The sequence below is a fragment of the Penaeus monodon genome, chromosome 10 (assembly GCF_015228065.2).
Source record: "Penaeus monodon isolate SGIC_2016 chromosome 10, NSTDA_Pmon_1, whole genome shotgun sequence".
NCBI lineage: Eukaryota > Metazoa > Arthropoda > Malacostraca > Decapoda > Penaeidae > Penaeus > Penaeus monodon.
Window position 1 is genome coordinate 31,303,316 of NC_051395.1, and position 14,778 is coordinate 31,318,093.

Consider the following 14,778-nt stretch of genomic DNA (forward strand, 5'->3'; position numbering starts at 1 on the left):
GGAGCAACTTTGGAACCGCTTCAACAAGGCATGCATTCCTGTGCATAGTTAATACCACCAAAATTTTCTAGCGTTGCCTCAGCAGTTTTTACTCCTTTCACCTTCTGGTGTGGGCACTAACAGCAGGCTTTCTGCAATCAGCCCGATCCGTTTTTTCACATGGAGGAAACAAAACCCAAAACTGACATCACTGGGAGAAAAACGCAGCAGGAAGAGCGTGAAGTCGAGACTGCTCGCGCCACCCCATGACTTAGCAGGAACACTCTTCTGTTGGAGCCATGAGTCAGGCGCACTGCTAAGCGCGCAGGTCATGACAGGGAAGCCGTATTTACTCTGGTATATGTGGCCTCACGCAGAAGTGTCACATGGAGTCACTGCATAAGAAGCTGCTGGCGCCTATAGGCACACGACCCCGTTGTCGAGAGTCAGAACATAGTGCGAGAGCCAGCTGGAGGGGACGAAGGCTCGGGACTATTCCTCTCCGCATGATGAGTGGTCTATGCTTCGATATCCCTTCAGTAATGATAAAAATAATTAATTAATATCTGTATACACACACACACACACACACACACACACACACACACACACACACACACACACACACATATATATATATATATATATATATATATATATATATATATATATATATATATATATATATATATGGTAGAAAAACCCACAATGCAAAAACTAGATTTGCTGAAAATACTGTAGTATCAACACGGAAGAGTGTTTTACCATTCATATATATATATATATATATATATATATATATATATATATATATATATATATATATATATATATATATATATATATATATGTATGTATATATCATATATACATAATAATATATATCATATATATATATATATATATATATATATATATATATATGACATACGCACATGTACACATATACATATTCATGGTTAGATAAATAAGTAAATAGACATAGAGAGACATTATGATTCCACGACGTGTGTCAGTTCTTGACCTGACCCAGCAATTGAACATCCAGCAACTAAGGCCACTTAATCAGGTCGGCGCGGTTACCTTTGATAGCTTACCGCGTGGGAGAATCCCAAGGGAATTCAGCAGTTTAGCACATCAGCTCCAATTACTGGGCAAGTAAACATCAACTACGATGCGTGATAAAAGACGCAACTGCGATTATTACAAGCAACATTTTTGCCAGTCATGACTAATCATCTTTCCTAAGTCATTTGCAGTGACAACAGTGAATGGTCAGTGTAACGACAACGGTAACTTCTGTAAGAAGCAATAAAATGTTCAACAATTCGTTCACAACCCGACAACCATTGTAGAAATTTTGCATTATCGAGATAAACACTCATAAATCTGATTGTGTTCCAAATGATTCTTTAGAAGTAGCGTTGGTAACAACGTGCACGTCACCAAAACGAGAGACCTGAACCTACCTGTAAATCCCGAAGATGCTTCTGTGGGTCCCCAGCCTGTATCAGGTAACACGCTGGTACCCACAGGCAAAACAAGAAAAAAGAAAGAAGAAAAACGTTGCGCTTAATTTTTCAAAGGAGGTACTCAGAGATACTTGAGCTCATCAGTTTTTTTCCACCAATCAAAATTCCTAATGTGAATAGGTTTCAGTGACTTGCAAATGCAACTTCGGACTTCCTGATCACTGAATATGCAGCCCCCGCCGCCGCCCTGAGAGTTGCCAGACTCGCCCCTCTCACAACTCCTCTACTGCAGGCTTCTCCCACCCCGCAGGATGGCCAGTCTTTCGTACAGGTTTCACTGGGGAAGGTGACTCTACTCTGTTGGTTCCTATCGGGGAAACCAATAGAGTAGATGAGCGGTGAGGCGAAAGGGGGCGGTGGGAGGGTGGGCACAAGATGGCAGTAGGAGCAGTTAATATATATATATATATATATATATATATATATATATATATATATATATATATATATATATATATATATATATATATATATGAAAAGAGAAACAGCCACAGTAGAAAATGAAACTAAACCGTAACGTTTCGAACTCTTCACTAGTTCCTCTTCAGACGAATAAAACCGAAATGGATACAAGGAGAAAATTTTGGCAAGTATATATAGTGATAGAGAGACAGGACGAACAAGAGCTGAATCAGGTCTCAGGAGGGTCAAGGTCGAAGAGTCTGGGGAAAGCTTTGCTAACTAACGAGGAGGTAAGATCATCCAGGCCCCATTGACCAGTACTCAAGTTGAAATTAGGCATTTTTCTAATTAAAAGAGATTCTAACATTTTTCTTTCGTACGAATTGGCTGATTTATGAATTAATTTAGCGCTTTTCCAGTTAAGCCGGTGACCTTCATCCCGTAAATGAACGAAACACGCATTTGATTCTCTAGCAAATCTAACATCACGCTGATGTTCATTAATTCTTTTCTCAAAAGCTCTACCGGTCTCACCTATGTAAAACTTGGGGCAATCTTTACAAGGTATAGTGTAAATACCGGGAGAAGTCTCAAGAGAACCGCTAGCCGCATTGTGTTTTACTAAAGTATTACGCAACGTATTCGGATATGTAAAGACAATGTCAATGCCAGCGCCTTTAAACATGTGCCGTTTTTCATCGAGGGACGGGTTATACGGAACAATTAACAGATTACTGGCACTATCCTGTTGAGAATTACGGGAATGAGTATAAAATTTCCATCTCGCAGATGAGTGTGCCTGATTTAAGAAGAAACGGGGATATCCTAATTTCGAAAAAGTTTCAAAAATGACGTCAAGCTCCCGATCAATAAACTCATTGTCACAAATTCTATATGCCCTAAGAAACATGGACGAGACTACTGACTTTTTAACATATAACGGGTGATTCGAGAAAAAATGAAGATAATTAGCGGTGTGAGTGGGTTTACGGTAAACCGAAAATTTAAGCGAGCCATTAACATTGAATAACAGTATGTCGAGAAATGGTAATTTCCCTGAATCTTCCCATTCTACTTTAAAATTGATAGTACGCGCGAGGTTGTTGAGTTTACTGAGAAAAATCATCGAAATCTGAACGGTTCGCTTGCCACATAGAAAATACATCATCAACATAACGAAACCAAACCGTGTCGGGAGGGAGAATCGACGGAAGGAGCTCAGATTCAAACATCTCCATATATAAATTCGCAAGAACCGGGCTTAAGCTACTTCCCATCGCGATACCATTGATTTGTTTATAAAATTCGCCGTCAAAAGTAAAGACATTATTCGTGACGCACAAACGGATGAGATCAATAAAGCAATTGACCGGAATATGGATCTTATCACGAGCTGAATAAAGTTTTCTTTCAAGAAATTCTAACACATCTTCAAGCGGAACATTAGTGAACAAAGACTCTACATCAAAGCTCACTAATTTCTTACCGTGCGTCGGCAAGTTTCTAACCTTATCCATGAAATTCATTGAATGTTTAATATGACTATCAGAAAAGGACCCCATAAAAGGAGATAAAACGCTCGCTAGCCATGAGTCTAATGGACGGGTAACCGAGTTGCAAGACGAAATAATAGGCATAGTCTAAAACCTTATAAAAAGAAAAAAGAAGAAGAAATAATAGGCCTTAGAGGGACGCCCTGTTTGTGAGTTTTAGGAAGGCCATAAAAATACGGAATATATATATATATATGTATATATATATTTTTTTTTCTTTTCTTTTCTTTCTTTTTTTATATATCTGCTAAATAAATTGGTTTACTAAATTTGTTTTTATATATGAAATACATCTTTTTGCTAAATCTTGTTACTTTTAATTTGAAGCATACCAAAGTGGAAAAAAAGTGTTTGCATGTATGTAAGAGAGCGAGGGGGCTAGGAATCCACCTGGAAAAAGTTTGGGAACCAGTACTCAGAGAAATCGGTATGGGATATGTCAAAAATGTTTTCTTACTAGAACTAAAGGCGGTTTTAGTTATGAATTATATTAGGAGTTCAAACAAGAACCAAAGAATACCACTTTCATTCAGGGTTCTGTCTCTAGATAAATTGACAATGAAAGCATAAGAATGCTCATAGAACAGATGACCAAAAGATTAACGCCTTTCCCCGCCAACAATCTTAAATCCTTCGAATTCTTCCAAATCATTAACGTGTGTGCTGTTATATGATTGATGTACGTAATGATCGACATGGTCAAATGTTTCAGCACGTTATCGTTTCGAATTTTTATACTCATTTACCCTTTTTAGTATCATTTCCGAAATGTCAGTACGTGGTTATCAGCAGAAACATATTTTGACAATTTCCAGCGTGATAGATATTAATTAAGAAAAAAAGCTCAAAAAGACGTGGATAGATTATGTGATGCCATTCTCTCTCAGGCAAGTTTTGTATTGGTAGGTCTGATGTTTACTGACTTGGCTCGGGGCTGGAAATTGACAGAAATGTCTTTGCTCATCATTAAAAACAAATAAATGAATAAATGAACGAAAATAATAATAACTGACTAATTATCGTAGGGTAGCGAAGTCAATTTTCTGATGGACGAAATAAAATAAGGTGTTGTAGATATATCCAATGTAGAATCAAAAAAATATCCTTGATTTTACACTTGGTGATTTAATAAAAATTATTCTAAACCATTTAGAGTTAGAAGCCGACGAAAGACTAAAGAGGAAAGAAAAGAAATCCACACTATTTATTTACATGTTTGATTTTTTACTTTTTCAGAGCCTTATCCCAATAAACACATCCCCCCTTCATTAATTCACAATATTTCCCAAAGTTCCAAACGCCTGTTCATTTGTCGCCATTCGTGCTTTATGGTGTTGTTTTGATAAGTCTCCGATCTTATCATTTATCCATTTTCTATGAAGATGTCGTAAGTATCGGTTCATTTTTACCTTCTTGATATGGTAAACTACTTAAAAACACACACACATTTTTAGCATGTACTAGTGTCTGCTTATAAATGTCTATGATATGTACAGGTACACAAACACACACACACACACACACACACACACACACACACACACACACACACACACACACACACACACACACACACACACACACACACACACACACACACACACACACACACACACACACACACACACACCACACATACACACCACACACACAAAGCAAATCTTGGCATTTCTCATATCCATCATGTTTTAGAATCTTTAATAAAATGATGTCAGCTGCATTAAAGTTGTGTGTATCGAGGGTCGTCATTTCTGTATTTTCTTGGTGGGAGCAAGGCTGGCGAGGAAGTGAGACTTTTTTTTTGTTTTGGGGGGAGGATGGCTATTCCAGGAGCATTTTAAGCTACAAAGGGATAATTTGGGCAAAACATTGTGTAATTTAGGCAAAACAAGTTAATACATCCGAATGGCACAAAAGCAGTCCCGCAAAAATATGCCAAAAATCATTAGTCTTCTGGCACTTTACCGCTTTTCCATCCGTCTGTTATTTTATTACTATTGTTATTATTTTATTCTATTATTATTATTCTTTTTTTTACAATTCCACAGTGCACCATTAAGCTACTTAAATCCACTAACTTATCTGAGACATTTTCCCCAATAACTAAGACCTGTCATGCAATCTAATTCTGTCATAAAAACTATTTGAACCTGTACTAGTAATACATATCTTGGATTTCATACTTGGCACTGATATTCCACCGTCCTCCATAGTGGCAGTAGATGTTTGGCCTTTTGTCTGAAAAGGCTTCATCGTCCATCCACTCATAACTCTTCCTTTGCTGACTACCTGCTGAGTGTGATATATACATAGTCGTGTGTGTGCGTATATGTGTGTGTGTGTGTGTGTGTGTGATGTGTGTGTGTGTGTGTGTGTGTGTGTGTGTGCGTGTGCGTGTGCGTGTGCGTGTGCGTGTGCGTGTGCGTGTGCGTGTGTTTGTGTGTGTGTTTGAGAGAGAGAGAGAGAGAGAGAGAGAGAGAGAGAGAGAGAGAGAGAGAGAGAGAGAGAGAGAGAGAGAGAGAGAGAGAGAGAGAGAGAGAGGGGGGGTGAGAGATAGAGAGAGGAAGACAGTGTGTGTGTGTGTTGTGTTGTGTGGTGTGTGTGTGTGTGTATGAAAGAGAGAGATAGAGAGTCTGAGTGGCCAAATGCATTCATTGTCACGCCCTCCAAATAGCAAGAGTTACCAACTAGGCGGCGTGCCCATACCATCGCCGCCGTACTGACCTATGCTACGCCCACATTTCTTATGACCTCTGCCCGCTACTGTGGCCCATACAATCACTCGACTTCGAGTTACGATCTTGCTCGAACGCGGCCTTCTCACAGGGGCCACTCTCCAGGGCCCCTGCCATTCCGGGCCCAATCGCTGTTCATGGCTTCTTCTGCACAAGCCGGCCACTTCAACCACCGTCTACGCTACGCTAAACCTTCTATCTATAAAACAATGCAACAAAACCGTGAGTTTAAGCCAACCAAACCCCTGACAAATTGGTGGACAGCATTGATAACAAGTACCTGTGCGGCGGATGCCACAATCACTTCACTCAGCACCAGCGCAGCCTCGCTCTGCATGATTACCTCCGCACCGGCGGTGGGATGCTGTCAGTGGGGTCAGCGCTGATTCGCCACGACGCGGGAGAGCGGGATGCAGCCGTTCGGCCAATCAGCGTACTCGTTGATCTCACATCTCCCATATGGTATTCATACCACATGCTTGCCAAAAATGAGCACTCGTGGTCCTGCCACCGGAACCTCCTCTTCGAAGTGCAGGACTAGAGCTCCCCTCTCTGTGGTGAATCAGCTGTTTCGCATTAGAGGGAGGAAGAAAGGGTTCCGAATAATGATGCCTATCTTGTAGGTGGAAGGGCATCCCATCTGGTCTCTCCCCAGGGGTTCACATCTACCCACGTGTTTGCCGTGCATGGCATCCCTGTGCGCTGTGGAGACGGGAGTCCTGGAGGTTGAGCGATGCCGTGCATGAGTACGCCCTGTGGCTAGCAACACACCTCTTTGGTCCTTTATTCCAGCAAGACGGGTGGTCTGATCTCGATCCGGTCAGAAAAATCGACTGATGGGCTAGGGTCAAGCAGTCAGTGTCGCCATTAGCACTCACACTGGTCCCGTGAGTGGTGGTACAACAGCCATTGGCTGCGTATATCCTCTCACCACCCCTGTGGCTGTTAGACATTAGTTCTAACATACAGCTTCCCCTTGCTAGACTCGGTGGTGGGTGGGGGCGTGAGAGGATGAAATAACTACTTATTTTATGGCAAATATTTCAAACCCCCCAAAGAAAGTGATATAAATGTTGACGAACCGTGCAAGGCCCAGACTACCGCAGTCGCTACAAAGCCATACATGACTTCTACTGGCAAGCGAAAATCCAAAGCACAGGTTGACTCTGTGAGACCTGCTGCTAAGATGGACATGACATGTCTGTCCACGAGATTGTCCAGCAGATGGACTCTCGTGCTGGCCTCTACAGGCCAGCAGGCAAATCAGGGAGAGCTCTGGGTAACCCTCAGACGTCCTCCCTAACCGAGATGGGAGCACAAGCTGAACCAGCCGAAACAGCTGGCCGCCCACAATTTAAGCCAGAAAGGCGGCCCGAAACGACCCAGACTGGAGACAGACTCTGAGGGTGAGTCTGGACCCCCTAGGCGTTTCCCACAGTTTAAGGTTCCCGCTAAACCTGAAGGCTTCGACAATGCCTACCAACTGGTAAGAGCATTGGAGATGCAGTGAAAAATCCGGTTATCAATCCGGGTTGCCAGAGACCAGGGCATGATTAACATGCCCAAAGACCAAGCCACCTTGAATTTCCTGCAGGAAACCAAGGAGCTTAATGATGGGAGGGAAGTGTGCCTCTCGCCACTCAATGCCGACGATAGGAGAGTCAAGATGGTGCTACTTGGCTTCTCACTATCATATGATGTGGATGTGATCACATCACACCCACAGGTCGTGGACACTAGCCGAATGTCCAAAAGGAAGAGCCCAACCAGGCAAGTCCTGGTGAAAGGAGCCCCAACCGCTACCCTTGATCCGGGTAACTGGGGCTCCTACAGCCTAAGAACATACGTACCTGAGCCACTTTGGTGCTACAAGTGCCAAGATACAGTCACCACCAGGCTAGCTGTAAGGCCAAGCCTAAATGTGGTGTCTGTAGCACGGCACACAACACCGAGGTGTGCCTCAAGGCCCACAAGGAAGGCCAAAGGAACACAAAAGCCAAATGTCCCAACTGTGCAAGGGGCATCACGCCTGGAGCCTGGCTAGCTCTGCCAGGAAAGAAGCGGCCCTTAGGCGACAAGAAGTTGCTAAAAAGCGACCAGACTTTGTTCCTGCTCCCCCAGACACCCATGTCTGGGGACAGAACAAAACAGAAAGGACTTCCCGACCTCCTAAGAGGAAGGAAGCCCCTTCATAGCAGACACCGGATATCTCCGATAAAAAGGAGTTTCCCACCATCACTAAAATGCAGAGGAAGAACCACAGGAATAAAGGTTTAAAGAACACTGCAAAAGCCTCCCTAAAAGACGATAATCTCTTTGACGAGGAAGATATGACTCTCCTGTTGACTGCTGTAGTCACAGCAATAGCAACAGCCTTGGGGAGGTCCAGTGATGAGGCAGAGGAGGTAGTCACAGTCTCCATGACCCAAACTGTCGCAGTCCCGAAAGGGAGGAAGCTGAACAGAGCCAAAGCAGCCCCTCCTTCACCCTAGGGCGAGACTCCCCTCCCCACCCCAACCCTGGCCACGCCCTCACAGGCAGAGCCAGAACAGGCTGAATCTGTGCAGCCAGTGCCAGAGCAAGCTGACTTTACAAGGTAAAGTCAGCAAAAAGAAAAGATGCAGAGATAAAGCCTGAAATGAGAAAAGCCAGACTCACAAAAGTCAGAACTACCAAAGGATCAGATGAAGATCCCTCAACCAGCAAGGACTTCACAATGGAGTTGTCAGACTCCGAATCTAGAGCCGAATATAAAGATATCTATGATGTAACCATCACCAAGTAACATGACACACAATCAGCATACTACAGTAGATCATCTATGGCTTCAATACAAAGAATGCCATCCTCCACACAATAGTGCAATCAAGGAATACTGACGTTGCCATGCTCCAGGAGACTGTAATAAAGGGGACTGTTCACTTCTCAGGCTATCAGGTCTTCATGCTGCCAAGCATAACTGGCAAAAGAGGCTTGATCACCCTGGTCAGAGCAACAATCCCTTGTTCTGCAATAGCCGATGCACTGCACTGCAGTGAGGATGTTGAACCTCTTCCTGTTGAGATTCACCTGGCTGGGGGTCCCCTCAAGCTATGCAATGTGTATAGCAAGCCAGGCTGTAGGAGCCTAGAGTCAGGTCTGTGCTACTGCAGCACTTCAATGCACACCGCCCCATCCTGGCTCCCTGCAGGGCACCGGATGCGGCAGGCCATCACATAACCAACGTGCTTGAGACTTTTCCCCGAGATCGCTCTTCTTAACAGGCAAGAGCCAACGCATATCAGAGGAGGGGTCCTAGACCTCACCCTGGCCACTGCGGCTCTGGTGGAGATAATTAGATGGTGTGTCGATGAGACTGTCACAAGTGACCATTATGGCACTGTTACTACCCTCATGGATGCTGGCCCAGCCCAAATGCCTCAACCATATCCAAGATGGAAAACAGACAAGGCCAACTAGCAAGCCTTTCAAAATGCCTTGGCCCACTGTCTTAGAAGCAATGAACCCCCACACAGTGAAAATGTGGAAGTGCTTGAAGCCAGATTTATCAGTGCCATAAATCAAGCACCCTCACAGACTATACCTAAAACTCGGTCATGGTCCAGGAGTTATAAGGACGCCTGGTACTTTAATAACGAGATTAAGGAAGTCAACTACAGAGTGAATATGAGTAGAAAACATTTCTGAAGGCAAAGAACCTCTGACAGCCTAGCCCTCCTAAGGGAAGCAGTCAGGGATGCCAAGGAAACTGCCATAAGAGTCAGGCAGGAAAAGTGGCTGGAATGATGTGAGTCCTTTGACCACAGAGCTGTGGCAATGGGTCAGACGAGCTACTAGCCACTCAGCCCCGAGGTGCACACACCACGACCCTAAAGCAGAAGCAAACAGACTGGTGCAGGAGTTCTCTGCGAGAACAAGCAGCAACAGTCTGCCAGCTGAACTGAGGGCAAACCAACAACACCTACAACTAGGCAGACTTGCTCATATCAGAGAGAGGGCAGCCAAACCCGATAACTCAGATGTTATCTTCTTTCTGCAGAACTAAGACAGACCTACAAAAACAGTTCTTCCATAGCCCGAGGCTCTGATAGGATCTCGTACCCCATCATTTTCCACCTAGGACTAGCAGATGAGCTTGCATTCCTGCAACTCATCAAAAAGTCTGGGGAAATTTCCACTCTACCCCAGAGCTGGAAGAGGGCCATCATAGTTCCCTTTCCAAAACCATAGGAGCCAGGGAAGTATCGCCCTATCTCTTCTCAGCTGTCTGGGCAAGACGGCCGAGAGAATGGTACTAAACCGACTCAAATGGAAAATGGGGCCCCCACATGAACACCCCCATGGGTTCACAAGGGGCATGAGCACAGCACACAGCATAGCCACGCTCTTAAGCACAATCAGCACTGTCACTTCTGTGGTAGTATTCCAAGACCTGGAGAAGGGTTTTGGATTAGAAAGTCCTCTTGCTATTCAGGAGAGCCTGATCCAGAAGCGAATCAGAGGAAAGTTCCTATCTTGGATATGTGACTATTTCAGGAACAGAACAGCCAAAGTCAGATTCCATGGTCACCTATCACAGTACATGCCACTAGAAAATGGAACACTTCAGGGTGGGGTCCTCAGTCCAGCCCTTTTCAACACCCTAATGTCCTGTATCCTCAACATACACCTCCCAGTGGGATGCAAGATCATCTCCTAAGCAGACAACCTTGCAATCATCTCCACTGGAGCACACTGCCTAAGTAAAGCCCAGCACTGTCTGGACCTTGTATCTGAGGAGTGCTGTAGGACAGGACTAAAGACCTTTGCAGCCAAATCCAAAACCATGGCTCTGAGACAAAAGGTCCAAGGCACAAGTCTGAGAATCTAGGGAATGGACTTGGAATGGGTCCAGGTCTTCCAATACCTTGGGTAATGATTGACCGGACTTTCTCCTTTAAAAAGGAGGTCCTGTACTTGGTTGACCGAACCAAAGCAAGACTGTCTGTCATGGGAGCAATGACTAGGAGACACATAGGAGCCAGACATAAAGTACTAAGATCATTCTATTTACATGCCATCCATCCCATTGTGGACTATGTTTCTGTCTCCCTGATTGCCGCAAAGCCAAATCTAAGAAAAATATTGGGGACAGTTCAAAATGAAGCTGCCAGGATCAATCTGGGTGCCCCAAGGTGGACAAAGGCCCTCAACCTCTTCATGGAGGCAAACCTTCTACCCCTGGAATCACGAATAGATCTAATGGCAACTCAGTTCTTTTCAAAGGTCATCCAAACTTCCAGGAACACAAACACGAGCTGTTTGCGAACAATTCCTGGCTGTCTCACACAGCCAGGGTGCTGATACGCTATCAGCTCAAAGAACAACTACTTGCCAAGGGCATGGACTCCCCCCACCCTGACTTTGTTGAAGCCCCACTGTGGGCACAAACTTTGATCGAGTTCTCTGTTATGAGCTTGTCAAGGAGAAAGAATCAATACACCATGCCTACTCTAAAAGCAGAAGCTGAGAGGGTCATTGCAGCCATCACTCCACGGATGGATCAGTCGATCCCTTAAACCACACTGCAGGCACCGGCTTTGCAGCAAGGGATGCCACACAATCCATGAGGGTAACGAGCATTGCCTCCTCGTTACAGGCAGAGGCAGTTGCGATCGTGGGAGCCATAGCCCACACATGTATGTATGACACGTGGTCATACATACAGACATCAGGACAGCCATTGACCGTCTACAGCAAAGCGCAGCCAAAGACAACATCTACCTTCTGACCACTGTCCTCACAATAGCACAGAGGATTCTTGCTCAGGGTAGAATAATAATCATAAACTGGGTCCCTAGCCACATAGGCATCTGAGGGAATGAGCTTGTTGACAGACTAGCCGACATTTGAAGGGTATGCCCCTAAATCCCATGATCATAAAACTGAGCCGAAAAATCCTAAGGCAGAAGTGTAATGACACAGCTCATGCCTTCCTCCTGCAGCTTCACAAAGAGAAAACAAGATCCTCCCCCTCGGCCAGATGGTACTCAGATGCCACTCTCTAAAGCAATCAACAGTGGTACCGAAGTCATTCCTCACAGAATCAGACTAGGTTACCATTGCGCATGGCAGATCATAGAGACTATTGACCATGAAGTGTGTTGCATGCACTGTTGCGGGCCGAACGCCACGTTGGTACATTACTTGCAGAATTGTGAGCACACACAATTTCTGAGACAAGGACCGCCCACAACAGCCGCCAGGCTGGTAATGAGATAATGCCGCATGCTTACATCATGGTGGCAGGAGCGCCTGCTGGCAATCCCGCCACCACGGTAAGCATAGAGTGTCAGAGAACAAAATGACACAGCCATAAATAGCTGACACAGGCCGGGCCATATGTATGAAGGCCTGGGTGAAGCCAGAACTTCGCAAATCTCAAACGAACCAACGAACCTCTGAGTTTGACTCTCCTTCCACTCAAGGTCTAGGCTCTTCATTAAGCCAATCTAGGCCTCTCCAACAACTGACAAATGGTGAAAGAGGCGGATGTTGCTTCTTTCAAGCTTGCGACACAAACGATGCCTCCAACAAGAACATCCAGCTCGACCACCCCCTCCAAAAACAAACTGTTAGTTCGCCATGGGCAATTATTTTCCGTTCTCTTTCCTTCCCACATATGCATGCCGTTATGTTTTCAACAAGTGCAGTGATTATTTTTCCAACATCTGAACGTGTCCGTGTTGGTGATTTTTTCTCTATTATCTACTATGTTTCTTTAAATTTCCCCATCATGGTAGATTATCTTTATTTCCTTAGGCATTTTTTTTATCTAACTCGTTCAATCTTAACATAAACATAGATTCGTAGTATATCACTTAATCTTTCATTTTGTGGGTATACCCAAACGTGCATATTTTTTTCTGAAATTCTTTTTTTTTCTCTCAAACGTTCTAGATTTCGTCCCGTTTTGTCGTTCAGTATATTTATTTCGACTGTCTGTCATGGGAGCAATGACTAGGAGACACATAGGAGCCAGACATAAAGTACTAAGATCATTCTATGTACATGCCATCCATCCCATTGTGGACTATGTTTCTGTCTCCCTATGCACTGGTGGGATGATTTTTAAAGTACTTATAACATGGTGGAATTATCCACAAACGAATGTTTTTTTTTTTTTTTTTTGTTTGTTTTTTACTTTCTCGAAACCTTCCCACCTACTCTTGTTCTAACTCTCCCCCTCTCCTTCCACACTCTTGTTCTAACTCTCCCTCTCTCCTTCCACATTTCCCCTTCCCTTCTCTACGTATTTCCAATATATCTGATCGGGTCACTAGCGTTTTAATATTTTAGTGTCGTGGTATTTACTTTAAAGTTATTTCTTATATTGAAACAAGCAAAGTGCGATATATTTTGTAGGCATGCAATTCGCCTAACCTCAACCACTTTGACCGTGTGTGACCAGTCTTCCTTTCTGTCCGTGTGATTTTCAGAGTTCATTATCCGTTCATTATCTTGGTGTTACATTTAGAACATATGAGATTCCTTTTTCCTTTACTTGTATATTTTATACAGATAACATGGGCTTTCCTATTCGTTTTCATATTACTTAAAAGGTCCATATGTTTTATGCGTACAAATGTTATACTTGTTTGATTTTAATTGTGTTTTAGTTAGCATTTAGTACCTCAGGTGAATTCAGGACAAGCGATAACATTTACCCCCCTCTTTTTACCTGTGTTTGAAATGCCACATACAAATATGTCCTTATATTTTTTCGAATTTCAAGTTTAGTCTTTTTTTTTCAAATAAGATTGATAACTTTTGATAACTTGAATTAACAGTTTACGATAGAATGATATTGTTACTGTTTGGCAGGGTTCATTTTCACTACCATTGTTGTTTTCGTTATCTACAGCTTTATTTTTCCCTATTTATTACAGTACAATTTATTTATATTGATATTACATATATATATATATATATATATATATATATATATATATATATATATATATATATATATATATATATATATATATATATATTGGCTTGTTTCTTAATGCCAAGAAAACTAAGATCATGAAGATTCAAAGATAACCGGCAATGAACAATGATGAACATGTTACAATCAATGGAATGATTGTGGAAAATGTGAAAGTGTTCACTTATCTTGGAGCTGTTTTAACTAATACATATGATGATTCACCGGAGATAAAAAGAAGAATTACCATTGCCAAAAGCGCCACAATTGCTCTCAATAACATCTGGAAAGACCGAAGCATTACCTTACGGACAAAGCTGAGGTTATTGAACTCATTAGTTTTCCCAATTGCATCGTATGGTTCTGAGTGTTGGGTGTTGAAGTAGATAGACAAGAAAAAGATCAATAGTTTTGAAATGTGGTGTTACAGACGAGTACTGCGTATTAGCTGGACAGAGAAGAAGACGAATGATGAAGTGCTGAGAAAAATTAATTGTAAAGACCGACTGTTGGACATCTTGAACAAGAGGAAATTAAAGTTTATTGGTCATGTAATGAGAAGTAAAAGTATTGAGAAAAACTTGCTGACAGGGATGGTGATAGGAAAC